This window comes from Anas platyrhynchos, chromosome 10 (genome assembly GCF_047663525.1).
Source record: "Anas platyrhynchos isolate ZD024472 breed Pekin duck chromosome 10, IASCAAS_PekinDuck_T2T, whole genome shotgun sequence".
NCBI classification, from domain to species: domain Eukaryota; kingdom Metazoa; phylum Chordata; class Aves; order Anseriformes; family Anatidae; genus Anas; species Anas platyrhynchos.
In genome coordinates, this window is record NC_092596.1 from 362,791 (window position 1) to 378,927 (window position 16,137).

Below are 16,137 nucleotides of genomic sequence, written 5' to 3' on the forward strand. Positions count from 1 at the left end.
TACTATAAAATTATGATGATTATTATTTAATCTTATTAATTAAACAATTTTTATACGTTATTATATTATAAATTATAAATATTAATATTGATTATATTGTTTTTATTCCTTTTCTACCCTATTAAACTCTCTTTATCCCAGTGCACTGGTTTGGACTTTAGTTTTCCTTCCGAGTCGTTGTGGATTCACTCCGGATGGGGGGACATTAGTGAACGCCTGTGTGCTTCAGATCCAAGGTCACCTTTGCCCTCAACTCAAGATACATGTTTGCATCTATTGTCGTGAAACAATGTTAACAACATCAACAAAAAAGTTCCCTACTTGCTAGCAGCATCCCTACGTTTGCTGGGGTCTGCTCTGTGCATTTTGAAGACCGTTCCATGCTATTCAGCCCCTTCAGGAGGAAATGGATGGTTCTAGGAAAATGCGTCTTGACCTGATGCAAAGCTGTGACTCAGCACCCTGCAGCCCCCGCAACCCCTGGCATTTTACCTGCAGCCCCTCCAACAACTCTGATGTTCCCTGCATCGACTTCAACCACTGCGCTGGGACCTGAGGCCCCTCAAACCCGTGTCACTCGCCCTGCAGCCCCTCCAGCCCCTGGCATGTTCCCTGCAGCACCTCGAGCCCCTGGCATGTTCCCTGCAGCCACTCCAAGCCTGGCACAGGCCCTACAGCTGGCTGCGGGGACTATCCAGAAATCTGCTCCAGAAATACAGTGATGGCAAGGAGCCCTCCACTTCATTCTTCCTTTTTTTTCTAGCTGGAAGCATTCAGAGTTGTCAACGGAATTGGTTTGGAGGAGTAGGAAAGACAGAATTGCTGGGTTTCTGCTTTCTCCCAGAAACTATCAGACCACAACATGACAGTTGTCTTTCTTTTACGTAATTTTACACCTGGATCTTTCTCACTTTTATGAGTGTGGGGTATTCCTTCTTTCTCCCTTTACCTTCCTCCCTTCCTTCCTTCCTTCCTTCCTTCCTTCCTTCCTTCCTTCCTTCCTTCCTTCCTTCCTTCCTTCCTTCCTTCCTTCCTTCCTTCCTTCCTTCCTTCCCTCCTTTCGTTCTGTCTGTCTGTCTCTCTTTCTCTCTTTCTGTCCAGCACTGATTTTATGGCTACGTGTGTATATCCACAGTGTAGAGTTTTCTCCGTTCCGTTTCTTCCCTGAGTCTTGCCCCTCTTCCCTGCAACTGAACAGCATTGCCTTGATCAAGGAAGTGGCAACATGCGGCTTACACAGTAACCTGCTGAAATTACAGCTATAACCATGGAGCACAGCTGCCGATCAACACAAGACCACCAATCGCTCACATTTCTAAACTGCTCGTCACAATTCTTCCGTATGTAGGCTGTGATGCTGCTCATTTCTTAAGCACCCATCCATTTCTTCTCTTCCCAGACCCTCAAGGTGTCCTGGTCAAACCACCTCCCTTCCTCTTGCCCCATCTGGCTCTCCCACCTTCCTTTTCCCTCAAGGCTCAACTTTTTTTTTTTTTTTTTCAGCATAGGAGCTCCATAGAAGCTGCTGCTGCCCACCTCCGAGTTGACTAGGGCTGAACTACTGAAAAAGAAAAGAAAATCTATAAATAAGAGTGAGAGATATTCAGTATTTCTCTATGTTGTCATTTATTGGTGAAGATGAAAGTCTGCAGTTCATGTTCATTACACTAGCATGACAACATGACCACAAGGGGGACTGTCTGGTAGTGAAAAGGAACTTCTGCATGGATTAAAAATCTTTGCCTTTCTTTATTCTGAACTGTTTTTCTTATGGCTGCTAGAGAGAGAGATTCTCTGCCTTAGAAATAAAACTGCCCAGGCTGTTCTGATAAACCTGTAGGGTTAAGGCACTTCTACCAAAACAGATTTCAAAAGGCAAGAAGTCAAAAAGCAACAATTCAGTAATCTGTGTACGCTTCTATATTAAGTTTAAAGATAACCTGGTTTATATTTAGTTCACACAAATTAACCAAACATAGCAGCATACAACCTAAGAAAAGCTTAAGAAATTTATTAGATGCACAGATAAAGTGCTGTAACAGAGAAACTTGTGTAAATCTATTCTAAAATAAATAAGGTACAGTTAAACCACCTTTGACTCGTTTTAACTCGGAAAGAAAGAACCTAAGTTTTAATCATTTGAATTTTAAGGTCAAGGTGAAATATACCATAACTATAACAGTGGTTGTGATCTGTATCAACTATTTGAGGCTCCTGTTCCTCTTGAGGTCTCCCAGAAACAGGAAGGCTATTGCAAAATGTGTCCATTAGACATAGTTCCTTTTACAGAAACATTTTTGTAATAAAGTCTGGTTGCTCAAATACATGTTAAAATATTTAACAAGGAAACAATTTTCTCCTGATCCAGTCGATCTTTTAAACAAGACGATGTATTTTTCCTATGACGCAGCCCACAGGAGGGAACAGAAGTAAACATCCTCCTGAACTGAAGACTGTTTTGCTTGAAGAACTAAACTATTGCATTATTATATGAGAGCAAGAAATATCCATTTGGGTTATCCCTTTCTCCAAACATGGTGCCCAGTGATACATGTATTTTTGCCTTAATCTCAAAGGCCCGTTTGTCTCCAGGTAAGGTACGTTAAAAAGAGATTCCCTTTAAGCATCTTATCACAAGAGCTCTTACTGCCTTTCCATCCGGGGAAGCTTGTGTGTTAAACTGCCCTTGGAGTTTTGGATGCTACTAGATTTCTGTGCTCTGTTATCCATAATTTCAGGCACTTCGGGGCTAACATGGCTGTTTAAGTCAATGCAATAATATTACCAATATATTCAACACTCAGAAGAGTCACCACAGTTTCCTTCACACACTCAGGATTTCAAATTCTTCTTCCAATTCAAATAGCTTGTCAGTAGATTCAATGAGTTCTGTAAAAAAAGATAAAGAAAAAAATGCTTCTAAAGACATGCCTGATTTTGTTCACTTAAAAAAAAAACTTTGAAAGACGCATTCCAGAAAAGTACTTTGTAAGAGTGAAAAAAAAAAATCTGTGCTAGCAATTGTATGGCTTGTTTGGATACATGCCTGCTATATATTGCTTGACACTCACAAAGGATAGTTATTCTACCTGTGATTATTCTTTTATTTGCTAACGAGGAACATAACATTGCACAATTAGGCTTTTAATCGGTGCCTTACCTGCTCCTGTGGTTGTCACTTCTGGTTTTGTTGGAGGTATGAAAGGAGGCCAGTGTGGCGGGTGCTTCTGGACCAGCTCAAACATCCGTAGACTCTGCTGCTTTAGAATCTCCTGAGGACAGAATGCTTTCATTTTAAAAGCTGGCTCGGGAGACGCTTCAAACACAAAACGTGTCTGCTTAATTGAAAGTGTTTTTTAATTACGCATGTCCATCAGGAAAATAAAGTCTTTATACAGACATACTGTGAAATCCAAGCACCATGGTCTCTGTAATACATCCCTAGTTAAAACACATCTGGAAGACAGATCTCTTGAACTGTACTACAAATTATCAGTCTTATCATCTTTTGATATCAGCTTTGATATCTGCAAACCTGTAATTTTGTTTACAGGTAGCAAGCACACTAGGAATGTACAATATTTTCTGCTTTTTAAAAGAAAGTTGCTTGCATAGAACTCTCCTCAAGTTTTCTGTTGATCAATAGCACAAAAGACAGATCTATCAGCTCCTCCAAAGGGGGAAAAAAAAAAAAAAAAACGCATCAGATTTTGAAGGACAGGTTTTGGTCAGGAAAAAAGGTGTTCCTGAAGCCAAACGCTATTCCTCTTCAAAGAGAAGTTACCTTCTGTCCTGTATTTCAGTTATTTACAAACTGTTTTCCTTAGATGATTTTTTTTTTTTTAAATAAATGCCCTTAGAGGTTGATGGTACTTTACATTCAGACGTCTGGTGCTTAGCTTAACAGCTGCATGCAGAAACATCCTCAAGTCTGTTTCCTGTGGCAGCCAGCACCTTCTGTTCTCCCTAGATCAGCAGGAGCTAGAGGCCTGCAGCACTTACAGAATCAGATCTTTAAGATAGCAGGGACTAACAGTCATAATTAGAACACGCAATCTATTATGTCAAACAATAAAAAAGGATCAGGAAGCAAATCATTGATACATCACTACAATATGGCAGTTAAACCTTAGTCATTTAGTGAGAATTAGAAGTTAAAAGCAAGTGTCACCCAGTAACACCTTCAAGTGTGGATGTTTACACCCATTTTCCAACTGGCAGGGTTTGTGGCTGGTAAAGTGCTGAACAATTTCCAATTAGCAATTCAGTAGTATTGCCTTACCCTGATGCTTTAATGCATTCTTCTCCATGGCTCATACAATTTGTATACAAAGGAAAATGCAAAGGAAAATTTTACAAAAAACAGACAATAAAAACCAGACTTTATAAAGAACAAATCGAGATGCTAAGTTGCCACTCTTACCTTTTGTACAAGACTACACCGGTTATCAAAATCACATTCTTCTTTGCAAAAGAAGCCCTTAGGGGAAAAAACAAACACACAGAGTTTTACCTTTGCAGATGGTAGGTATGTGGTACCAGCAGGTAAGGCGGTTTGACCTCTGATACAGTAATGCCCTGTACGATCAGTAGATATAAGACTCCAAATATGTGGCAGCTCTAGGGAGAGAACCCACGGGGAGAACAAGGCCCTGCAAACCCCTAACGAAATAGTCAAGCAAAAAATAGCAGCAGCTCCTGTGTGCTCCTCCATGGAGCGCCACCCAGTTCCTACAGTCCAGGTATCAGCAGAAGCTGAAAACTTGTAGATGATGGACCACCTAAGGAACATTTCCATTCTGGTATCTATACTGAAAATATTTGCTCTTCATTATGATTTTGTCTGTCTCGTTGCATCATGCCACATTTTGCACAGTTATGTAGTTAAGTATTAAAACAAAACAAAACAAAACAAAAAAACTTTCTAAAAAGCAGCAGTATTAAAAAACAGGTATGTGAATGAATGACAGATACCGGTATCTTTACAGATTGTTTAAAGCTTTAGAAACACATCCCACTGGTGACAACTGCCAATCACCCAATCACAGGATACTGGCATGGGATCAGATCCAATTTTTTCAAATACCACACTACCCCCATGACATTTTGGCTGAATTACAAATAATACATTTGTATTTGTAATTTGGGGTGAAATACAATAATTCCACTTAAACAGTTTCAACTTATGATATAAAGTAAGTTTAAGTAACTTGTCTAGAGGTGACCAAACCTAAAGTAGTGATAGAATAAAACCCGTAAACCTGTTTCAGTTCCTTGCTCTGACCATTATAATGCCTCTTGAAAGAAGTAAAAGCTGCTCAGTAAAGAAAACAAAGCGAGCTCCCTACAGTACAGACAGCTCCCCACTTGCCCTAAGATTCTCCATGTAGTTATGTACAAACTACTATGTGTTGATCACAGAAGACAGCTTTGTGATCTTGGTTCTGTTCAAGGAGATGCATTGCTGCCCTTACCAATGTAGAGAGACATTACTTTGAGATAAAGTACATGCATTCAAGATTTCCTGACACTTACTAAAGCTACTGAAGGGTCCAAATTCATGATCTTCATTCTATGTGGGGCTTCCTGGCAGTGGAAACTCTCATCGTCAACCGTGCCATTTTCTTCTGAATCTACAAAGCTTTGAGTGGTGTGAGGGTCCAGATAGATCAGCTCATTGCCTGGATGGGTAAAAGCCGTATGTTAAAAATAAGCAAGTGACATTAATAAGCACTTGGTCCAGAACTGTAAAATAGAAATTAGATTGCCATTGCAGTCAGTATAATCTAGACTTTCCACCTAGGGATTCTTTAAGAGAATCGGAAGGTTTAGACACAGCGTTTCCCACAGGGTATTTAGTATAACTTCCTATTGTCACCTATTACTGTAATTTTTTGGTTGGTTATGTTCTATCTTTGTCACATACTTTTATTTTTCCATGTGAGATCCAGTACTTTTTTTTTTTTTTTTTTTTTTTTAAATCTCAAGTGTTGTAAACACTAACATTTGACAGATTAAAAGGTACAGGATGTTCACAGATGCAATCTGTAATCCCATTAGGCATTCATTCAGAAATTGGAACAAAAAAGCCTAACTAAAACAGGTTAGGTTTTACAAAAGGACAAAATAGGGTTGCAAAATTTTGGCCCAAAGTGGGGTGAAATCTGAAGGAATGCATTTTAAATTAATTAGAGCAATACTTAATAACAGAAGGTATGCAAAAGGTGAAAAAGATACTGCTATCAGAAACAGTTTTGAAATACAAGAAAATAAAAGTGACATTTGACCAATACACTTGTCAAATACTATCAGCTATTCTCAGTATGTTGCTCTTGTTGATGTCATCACTTATTTTTACACCTAGCTTTGCTGTTAACTTTCTGCTCCTGTTAAGGATCATCTCATACTGTTTCTAAACTCTTTTAGATATGCTTCTTCATTTATTTTATTCTATTCTCATCTTTCTTTACTTCTAGAGGTTCACGCTTAGACCCCTTACTATTTCCCCTTCAAAAAATGTTCTCTTTTGATCATCTGCACATTTGGAATAAGTTTCTTTTTTCCTTACCTAAAAATCCTATGAAATAATAGGCATTCTTTGGTTTCCCTCCTAATGCTCCCAAAGACTGTGGCATCTAAAAGCATTCCTAGGAGTTCAAAAGGAATAAAGGAAATTGTAATTCATTTCTTTACTGACATCACAGATACCCAAACTTATTTGACAGTAACGAGCAATGAATTGAAAGAAAACCTTACTTTAAATGCATCAATATATACGGGATTTATGTGATTTATCCCTAGTCGTAGAGGTATAATAAGCAAGAGGGCTTTCCAGCCTGTGCAGAGTCCTCCTGCCTTCTTGCTTCGGCCAAGAGCACTTCTGTGCAAATGTGCACTGCTGTGGGACGCGCTGCTGCTCTGAGGAGGGGACCAGCACATTTTTTCTGCGGGAATAAAACTAGAAATCAGTCAACGCACAGAGGAACACAAAGCAGATCTTCCTCTCAGTAGTGAATTAAGCTAGTTTGCCAGGGATCTTTATAGGGCACCCAAGACAAAACGAGCCGGGCATGGCAATTACAGCTATTTAGTAGAAGTAATTCTAGCAGACAGTATGTGCTGGCACGTCCAAGTGAGACGTTAGATCAATGATTGGGGGATGACAATTTAAGACTGCAGTGACATGTCCTATTAATGTTATTAATAGTGTCAAGCTTTGCCTATAAAACGCCAGAGAAATGAAATGGCAGCAATGATGACAGTAGAAATTCTTCAAGGAGCTCTTCACATCCAGTGATGTGAGCACGAAGTTGGCATCAGGGATCAAAAAAACACAACTGAGTTTGTATGTCCTTCTTCCCTCTTCTTACCCTTGCAAGACAAAGCCATGGCCCCCCAAGTATTTGTTCATGTTTAGATACATGCTGGCAAATGGAGTCAAATCAGAAACTGTTACCAGAAAACTGATGAGGTGTCACTTACTGATGTCTTCAATGACCACCGTATTGCCCATAGATACATAAACTGCTAATGAATTCCATTCATCAAATAAAGCAAGCTTCCTAGAAAACATTAAGGTACTAATTAATATAAACTAGTTGGATCAAAAGGGTAGCTTTACACTCAGAACCATTTATTTTTTTTTTTTTTCTTAAGAAAAAACATCCTTTCTGCATTTTTTAAAGTCTCCATGTAAGAAAAAGAAAACTTTAAACATTAAATGTTTAATATCTTTAGAAAAATAGGTACTGAGTGGTACCAGGAAAAACATATGCGCTGCACCATGTGCAAACTGTTTTGTCTTACTGCTAAGTGCAGTGACAGTAACAGTTCAACTACATCAAGTTTATTACTTTTTATTGCACTCGACAGTCTCTGCAATGGGTTCTTGCCCAATTGTGTCTTTTCTCATCTGGAAAAGAAAAAAATTCCTATGCCAGTTTTGCAGATTACTTTTTGCTTAAGAAATTCCACTGAATTCTGTGGAATTACTTCTGCCTGAGCCTGCGTGCACAGCAGAAATGGGGCGTTAAAAGCTAAATCAGCTAAGGGTTTGGGGCACCAAAACTTCAGTGGGAGACAGCAGCACACAGTTTTATGTCCACTTCTGCAAAATCCAAACCTTTGGGGAAGGGAGCTACACTCTTAAGCTGCACTGGCAGAATTAGCTGTTTCAAATAAGCCAGAAAGAAATGGGGGTGAGCGTTTCACCATGAAAAACTTGGCCATGAAAGATCTGGAGTCCAGGGCATGCTTCAGCTCCCCTCCCTCTTCAGATCATGTGCCTGTTCCAGGGTGTCAAAGACTTGCTGCTGAGCTCGCAGGACCTGTAGCCTAGCCCCTGCCTGAGGTAAGACACCTCCACGTACCCCTGGAGAACTGAGCAGCCTCAGTTCCTTTCAGTGTGGCTCCCAGACTATGAGGAGCTGCCCATCTTTATCCAGTAGCCTTGCTGGCAGAACTGCTGCTCAGAAAGGGAGGAATTGCAGCTCAGTTCCCTCCTCAGCCGAGATGGCTTCTCTCTGATGTTTCACACCACCACTCTGACCTACACGGTGGCACTCTCGACCTGCCAGAGCTGTGCCACTGTGCAGAAAGGAATATACATCTGTGGTGTGACTGGTGAGGGCATGCAGACGGCATAGCAGGAGACTTTCCTGCAGTTTCTTCTCCTCAGGCTCTTCCTTTATTAAAATTTAGAGGTCACCCATTCCCAACTCAGTACCTGCACACCGAGCTGTGGCATGACATTCCATGCTGCACTTGTAAATAGATGGCAAGTACATTCCTGACTGTGGGACAGGGGGAGATGCAGCCTTCAAAACTCTGCCTGGGCCTTGTCTTGGCTGCCCCAGGGGAGTACGTTCTGAATGAGACTGGTATGATCTCACTTACTTTAGTACTTGAGCAACTGTATTTGGTCCAAACCATTCTCCAATTGACTTCCCCTCTCCAACACCCACCTGTGCTGTTTTCATAGTGAAAAAAAGACACACGTACACAAAATCAAAGAAAAATGAGACCATAAAGAATGTGGGAACAATATACAGTAAATACCGTGACTGTCAAACATTCTAGAGTAACTGCAATCTGTATTTAGCAATAACAATTATTTTCTCAATCTATGCTCTTTTCAAAACTTAGGGAGTGCCAGTTTCTTTAATAAACAAAAGGCTTCTAAACTACAATGAGAATTACAAGTTAACAAATGTTAGTGCCCTTTATTACAAATTACAGCAATAAGCTACAAGACTGCCTATTCTAACATTACTGACTCTGGTACCCAAGGCTTACAGAGTTTATCAAGAGCTAGATTCTAGTACATGGCTTTATTTAGGTCTCAGGGAATGTTTCTGTACTACTAGTCTTTGCGCCCATCTGCATACCTTTTTATTTTTATATAAGCATACACATTGTCTTCACATCCACTTTTTAAAATTATGAATTAACATACTGCAAATTAGTGATTCAACACAGTAGAAATTTCAGTGGAAAAAACCTGAAAGTTTATGTTTGATCTTACCCATCTGGTGGATTGAATAACAGCAAGCCTTCCTGTCGAGAAAGCATCGTAGGATTCTGTGATATTCTTCTGGTTGTTTTTTGTGTTTTTCCCATTGCCAATCTGAAAGGAAAAATTGATATAGAATAAAAAATGGTGACGTTTTCATTACACTGATCAAATGTCTAGACAGCAGAAAGCTTTATAATGAGATGTTAAAAGACATTTCAATTCATCTCGAATATTTACATTTTGTGTAGAGCTCCTAGAATTCCAAGCTTGTTATTTATCATCAAGCTGCCCTTTATCATCATAGGCTAGATTGTAAAAACAGGGAAAATAAAACAAAACAAAAACATCAACTGCAAACATATTCTGACGGATCATGCTGCGTGTTGATAGCCATTCCAGTATCTCTGAGCTTCCAAGATTATTTAAAAGTACAGGCTGTGTTTAGACCTTGTTGGATTTCTAAGCACCCATTAAATAACAACATAAGATCCATACAGAAAGTCCAAACACTCCACTGGCAGCATCCTGGGATGTGACATGCATGCTTAAGAGCTTGCACCAGGGGGGTTTGGACCTCGTGCTGCTGACAAGTGAGTAGTGAAGAGAAGGGTAAGAGCACTGTCCCACGGTGGCAGGTTTTCCCTTGGCCTCAACTTGGGTGTTACACTAAAAGGTTTATAAAATAATGGCGACAGGATTCCCCATTTGTTCTCCTTCTATGCCTATTTCTCTGCTTCAGGCTGGGATGATTTCACCCAGCTGAATATGAATTGATTCATTAGGAACTGTTACCAGGGCATCAAAGAAAGTCTCACTAATAAATTCAGGGTTTGTGCTTTTAATGGAGTACTTACGAAGAAGCGTCTGCAGACAATACCGAAGTTCCCTCAGGACCAGCACTCACCTCTCCCTAAGTGTCTGCAGATCAGTGCTTGGGCCAGCATCATCTGCCCGCATCGCAGCATACATCCCCAGCCAGCGTCCGACGAAGGACCCGTGCCTCCTGTTAGGAAAGTTCAGCACAATCAGTGCAGGCTTTCAACTGGGTGCAGCACCACAGAGGACATTTCAGAGTGCTAGAAAACAGATAGGGCTGCTGAAGCCTCCATGAACTGTCCTACAGATAAAAGGCACACAGCAAGACTTTGGTTCCATGCTGTTGGTCTAATTCTAATCTCTGCATTGCACAAATGAACAAAATTCATTTATTCCTTGTGGAGCTGACTTACTCTTTTCATTCTTCAAGCAGCATTCACAAACCATTTACTGCATGCTATACAACATGATCACCTGTTTACATACAGACCTAAATAAACACTGATTTTAATAATCTTCATGTTTGCATAAACAGTTAAAATGATGCTCAAAATGCGCTAATACTCTAGAAATATTTTCCCAGCCTACGATGCCATCACTTATCTTGCTATTTAATTTAGAACAATGCAGCAAATCTGCAGTATACTCACCAATAGGCGAAAACTTTCTTCTATACGTAAACCACCTTAAACCACAGTAAACCACACGTAAACACACCTTGGCTTATTGTCTGACTTTGGCTTATGGTGCGTCTGTTGCTGTGTCCAGCACAGTGCAGCCCCCAAATTGCTACCAAAACCTTGCCACAAACCTCAATCCCCCTGTTAAAAGAGACCCTCTTGTTTGTTGCCCTTCTTTCGACACTCTCTAACAGGTTTATGTCTTTTTCTTATACTGTGGAGCCCAAAACTGCACCCAGTACTCAGTACATGGAATACCAACAGAGACTGCCTGGCATTTTCTCTTCTCTGCAGAAGCTCTGTTGCTAACACTGTCCAGAAATCACCACTGTCACAGACAGTAGTAGCATTCCCTCCTCCCACAGTTTGTTCTTCCCCCCAAGACTTAGACACCACCCAGAAAAAGAAGAATAATAATACTAATAAAATAAAATAAAATAAAATAAAATAAAATAAATAAAATAAAATAAAATAAAATAAAATAAAATAAAATAAAATAAAATAAAATAAAATAAAATAAAATAAAATAAAATAGTCAAAAGCCATCAGGAAGGCAGTGGTGCAGACTGTGGAGAGCCTGGGTTCAAATCCTTCTTCTGTGAGGCTCTGAACCTATATCCCACCACAATCTCTCTGCTAATGTATGGCAGGGAAAGGAGGAAGAAAGAACATATCTCCTGCACTTTCCATTTATTGTTGACTGACAATTCTGTAGAGTTATAAAGCCTCAATCAGTGAGATACAGGGTTCTTCTCACATTGTCTCACTGTGCCCTAAGCGGAACAGCTCTCATTTAATAGATGCTTCACCACAAAATCATGAGTCATCTGCAGTTTTGAACTTTTCTGGGATCAAGTCCCTTCAGATGGTTGAGGAATCTGCTCCAGCACCTATGTAAACTGGTGCTCTACTAAGCTAGTGAGTGAACAAGAGAGAAATCCTCTGCTAGATGACTTGACAAATTGGGTCTGAAAATAGTGTTGAGGCAGAATAGTCCACGATTTTTGCCTTGGGTGCACAGAGGGATTGGGTGTTGTAGACTTCTTTTATTCTTCATTAAGATAAACATTTTCAAAAATGTGCTTGTTCAACCTTGCTCCCACTGTGTGCATGGGAGGGAGATAACTGAAAGTGGGGAGCGTTGCTTGGATCCTGCAAGTGGCTGAGGTCCAGTGGGGTTGGAGGCTTTCTTCCTCCTTTTGGAAATGCAAAGCAACCCTGCACCTCCCCTGCACTTGCAGAAGGATCGTGACAGCCCAAAGCACAGCGGCTTTGTAATTGCTGCATACACTTCGATCGGATTTACGTTTGGTAGCAGGGGCCTGCAGGGATGGCGTCTGTGAGAACAGGCCAGACAACAGCCAGCTCCAGATAGCTCCAAAAGGGCCCCGGCGCTTGCCAGAGCTGAGCCAATAAGCGATGTTGTTTGCACCTCTGGGAGAGCAGATGTAAGCAGGGGGAAATACTGCTGCACAACAGAAGCTGGAAGAGCAAGGAGTGAGAAGCAGCCCTGCAGCCCCCAAGGGCCGTGCAGCAGGAGGCAGGAGGTGCTCCAGGCTCACAGCAGCAGTTCCCCTGCGGGCTGTGCAGGGAGAGGCCCCTGGTGGAGCAGGCTGTCCCCCTGCACCCATGGGTCCCCCATGGAGCAGATCTCCACGCTGCTGCCCCCCTGTGGGTGGAGGAGCCCCCGGTGGAGCAGGTGGCTGTGGCCTGGAGGAGGCTGCGGCCTGTGGAGAGCCCCCGCAGGAGCAGGCCCCGGACCGCAGCTGCAGCCATGGAGAGGAGCCCCCGCAGGAGCAGGGGGGCTGGGGGGAGCTGCCGCCCAGCCGTGGGGGACCCGTGCTGGAGCAGTTTGCTCCTGGGGGATGGATGGATGGATGGAGCCCGTGGGACGGAGCCGTGTGGGAGCAGTGCTTGAGGAGCTGCTGCCTGTGGGCAGCCCGTGTGGGATCAGCTGGGGAAGGGCGGCATCCCATGGGAGGGACCCCACGGGGAGCAGGGGCAGGGAGGGACCCTGAGGGTCACTCTGCTGAGTCTGCTTTGCCCGTCACGATACTTGTTGAGCCATCGCCCTGTCCTTATCTCAGCCCTGGAGCCCTTTGCATCGTATTTTCTCCCCCTTTCCCTTTGAGGAGGGGGAGTGAGAGAGCGGCCGTGGTGGAACTCGGCTGCCCACCCGCTTCGAACCACCGCAGTTGCAAAGTGCTGGGAAAGATTTCTTTCAAGAAATTAAACAAGGTGTTTAACAAAGAAATGCAGAGTTTCCTTTTGAAGGCTTCCTGGAGAATTGGGCTTCTTTCCTATTCCCAGCTCAGAGGAAGGGAATTGTTGATTTCACCTTCTTTTTTCTGACATGGAAATCAAAGGTGAACTGCTCTACAAGGACGGGCAACATCTCAGAATCAAGCTCTTTTGCTCTGTAGTCCTTTCTCAAGGAAAAGATTGATCACACACCTTCCACAGATGTAGGGGAGCAGGGAATAATTTGGGAACTACTCTAATTCAAGTCAGTTTGGGCATAGTGGTACTTCCCTAGCTGTTTCTGAGACAGACGCATTAGCAACAGAGAGTGTTGTGCCGTCACTGGGAGGCGCCTGCGGTGATGACTTCAGAAACAGAACTGAATTGTGTCACCACAGCACTTTGGCAACAGCTGCCTCCGTGCACGTTTAGCTGGGAGGCACAGAGAAGGGTGCTGGATGCGATGAAACCACGTGAGGATTTGTGGATCTCCCCTTGAGGTGCACAGAGAGGGACCATGCCCTTCTGTAAGTGTTCTGATGCTTGGCTGAGGAAAAAAATGTGGTTTTGTTGTGAATGCTTCATTGTAGTATTCTGTAGTTTGTGTCAAGTCCTTACAGAAGCCTCAAGGTTGGTACTTTGCTCAATGATGGAGCTGCACAGAGTGAGAACAGACCCAATGTACGGGTGAGGGCCTCTGCACGTTCTCTTCTTCCTACAGACGATCAACAAATAAGGGGAGACAGAGAAGAGTGTGCTGTGGTCCTCCCATAGACCGCAAGTACTAAAGCATAAACAAGAGGCTTAAGAGTCCCCCTGTCATGTTAAAATTCAGGACAGCAATGGACTTCCTCACACGGGCTGGCCTGTCGACTAGTGTCTCAGGCTGTGGCGTATGAAGATGCACTCCATCTGCTTTCAGGGTAGCAATGGCAGTGGGCAAGCTGCCTGACCTTAACATTTGTCATTTCATTTCTCACCTGAGTTTTGGTGGTTCTCCACGGTTCATTCTAGAAAAAAAAAAAAAAAAAAAAAGAAAAAGTGAATTTGGATCAAAATAAAAGGATAAAAGGATTTCCTTTCCATTAATTACATGTTCTTAACTTAACTAAAAAAAGTGAACTGTGATGAAAATAAAAGGATTTCCTTTCCATTCATTACATGTTCTTACCTTTGTAACAGATTTGGTTATTGACTTAGAAGGCAAATATCTGGCCAGACTGCAAGACTTGTGCTCGCAGCGTGGGACAGCTCTCATAAAGGTGATTCAGGGCAGTTTCTGGAAAACAAGACATCAGATCTCCCAAACAGCTTTCTTTGTGCTAATGTAGGAAGGGTGAGTAAGTGTAAAGGTAAGAGCCCAGACACCGTAAGAAGCAGAAAGTGTGAAGGAAACTTCATTCTGGCTGATACAGCTCCATATCTAGTTGTCAAGTATGAAGAGAGCAGTGCTAAGTTTCTTGGGGAGAGGTAAAAAAGAAGAGACTGGGAGATTGTAAAAGGAAAAAGTGGGATTCCCTATTTCAGGAAATCCTAGGAACTGGAAATAGAGATTGGAAGAGTGCTTTAAGCCAAGACAGACATGTTTTAAAACTAAAACGTAGGAGTTGAATGAACCAAGAAATGAATCCCTTTTGATTATGCAGTTGTGTCCAGTGTTATCTTGGGAAATATGGTTTCCACATAAAACGTATCTGGGGCTTGAAGTTCTCCTAAGGCCCTTCTCTGTGTATTCCCTACTGTTTGGTAAGCGCTGAGGTCACACTGCAGACAGCAGCACGTCCTCTCCCCACTACTTAGCTGTCTGTTCTCACAACACGTCTAGGAACAGAATGGCTTGGACACAACTGCGCCTAGGACCGAGTTCATTCAAGCTGCTGGACGAGGTAAAAGCTCTGGACAAGCGAAGGGGAGGGAGGGATGGGTGGACATACAATATGATCACTTTAATCTCATTTCTCTAAGAATCCTGGCTGAGAAAACAAAACAAAACAGAATCAAAAAGAACAGAACAGAACAAATGAAGCAAGCAGCTAGCTTGCTGGAGACATTGTCTGGGAAGCAGTGAAAACACTTGCAAACAAAAACACGTCAAACGACTAACTCTTTGAGCTTAATTCTAATCCAACAGCATAACCTCAAAGTCCTGTTTCTGTTCGTAACAGACTGGTCCAGTAACATGTCCCATTGGATGACTTTGCAGCATAGATGTCAGGAATGCAGCTTGGGATCCCCTCCTTCTACTCAGAGTTCACTTTGAAGGGATGAGCAAGTAATTCTTCCTGGGTTGACGGAAATCTAAAGTCTGTTTTCTAACACTCTTGCAGACGCTTCTCTGTCCATCGGCCTGTCCTGCCAACTCTGGTGTGAGTGTGAAGTTGAGGCAAGAGGGATTTCCCATTCCTATTTGACCTGATGGACACCAGCTTTCCTCGGAAATGGCTGATGTTGCTGAGGAGGCAGCAGTATCAAAGCCCTTGCTGATGAAGGTACAACCAGCTGGGGAGGCTTTGGCATTTCTGCACAACGCTGCTCCCTGACTGTCACTCCAGACTCAGATTCGGAAAGAAGCAAAGCAAGCTAGAGGAAAACTGGATGTCCTGGTAATTTTCTTTTTCTTTTATTTCTTCATTCTTCACTTGTAAGAAAATCTAAATCTTAACCCTTTGTTTGAAAACATGGCTTTACGGAAATGATTATGGGTGTGCTCCTTCACCTTGTGTGGAACCTGCTTCACCTCGCTTCAGCTATAGGACACCTATGCTCCAATTTATGCTTCCCATGATAAAGCGGTGTTCTTTCGGTGTTCTTTTCTGTGATGCTTGCAGGCGAGGTTGAAAAGAGTTGTCAGTAGGATTCTTCGTTTCCTTTGCAGTATCCAAAGCT

The 16,137-nt window shown here is 42.3% G+C and overlaps 1 pseudogene; it reads right to left on the bottom strand.

The window, feature by feature from the left end:
* Nucleotides 1-1,950: 1,950 nt before the first annotated feature.
* LOC140003351 (cysteine protease ATG4A-like) lies at nucleotides 1,951-15,931 on the bottom strand (annotated as a pseudogene).
* Nucleotides 15,932-16,137: the final 206 nt, after the last annotated feature.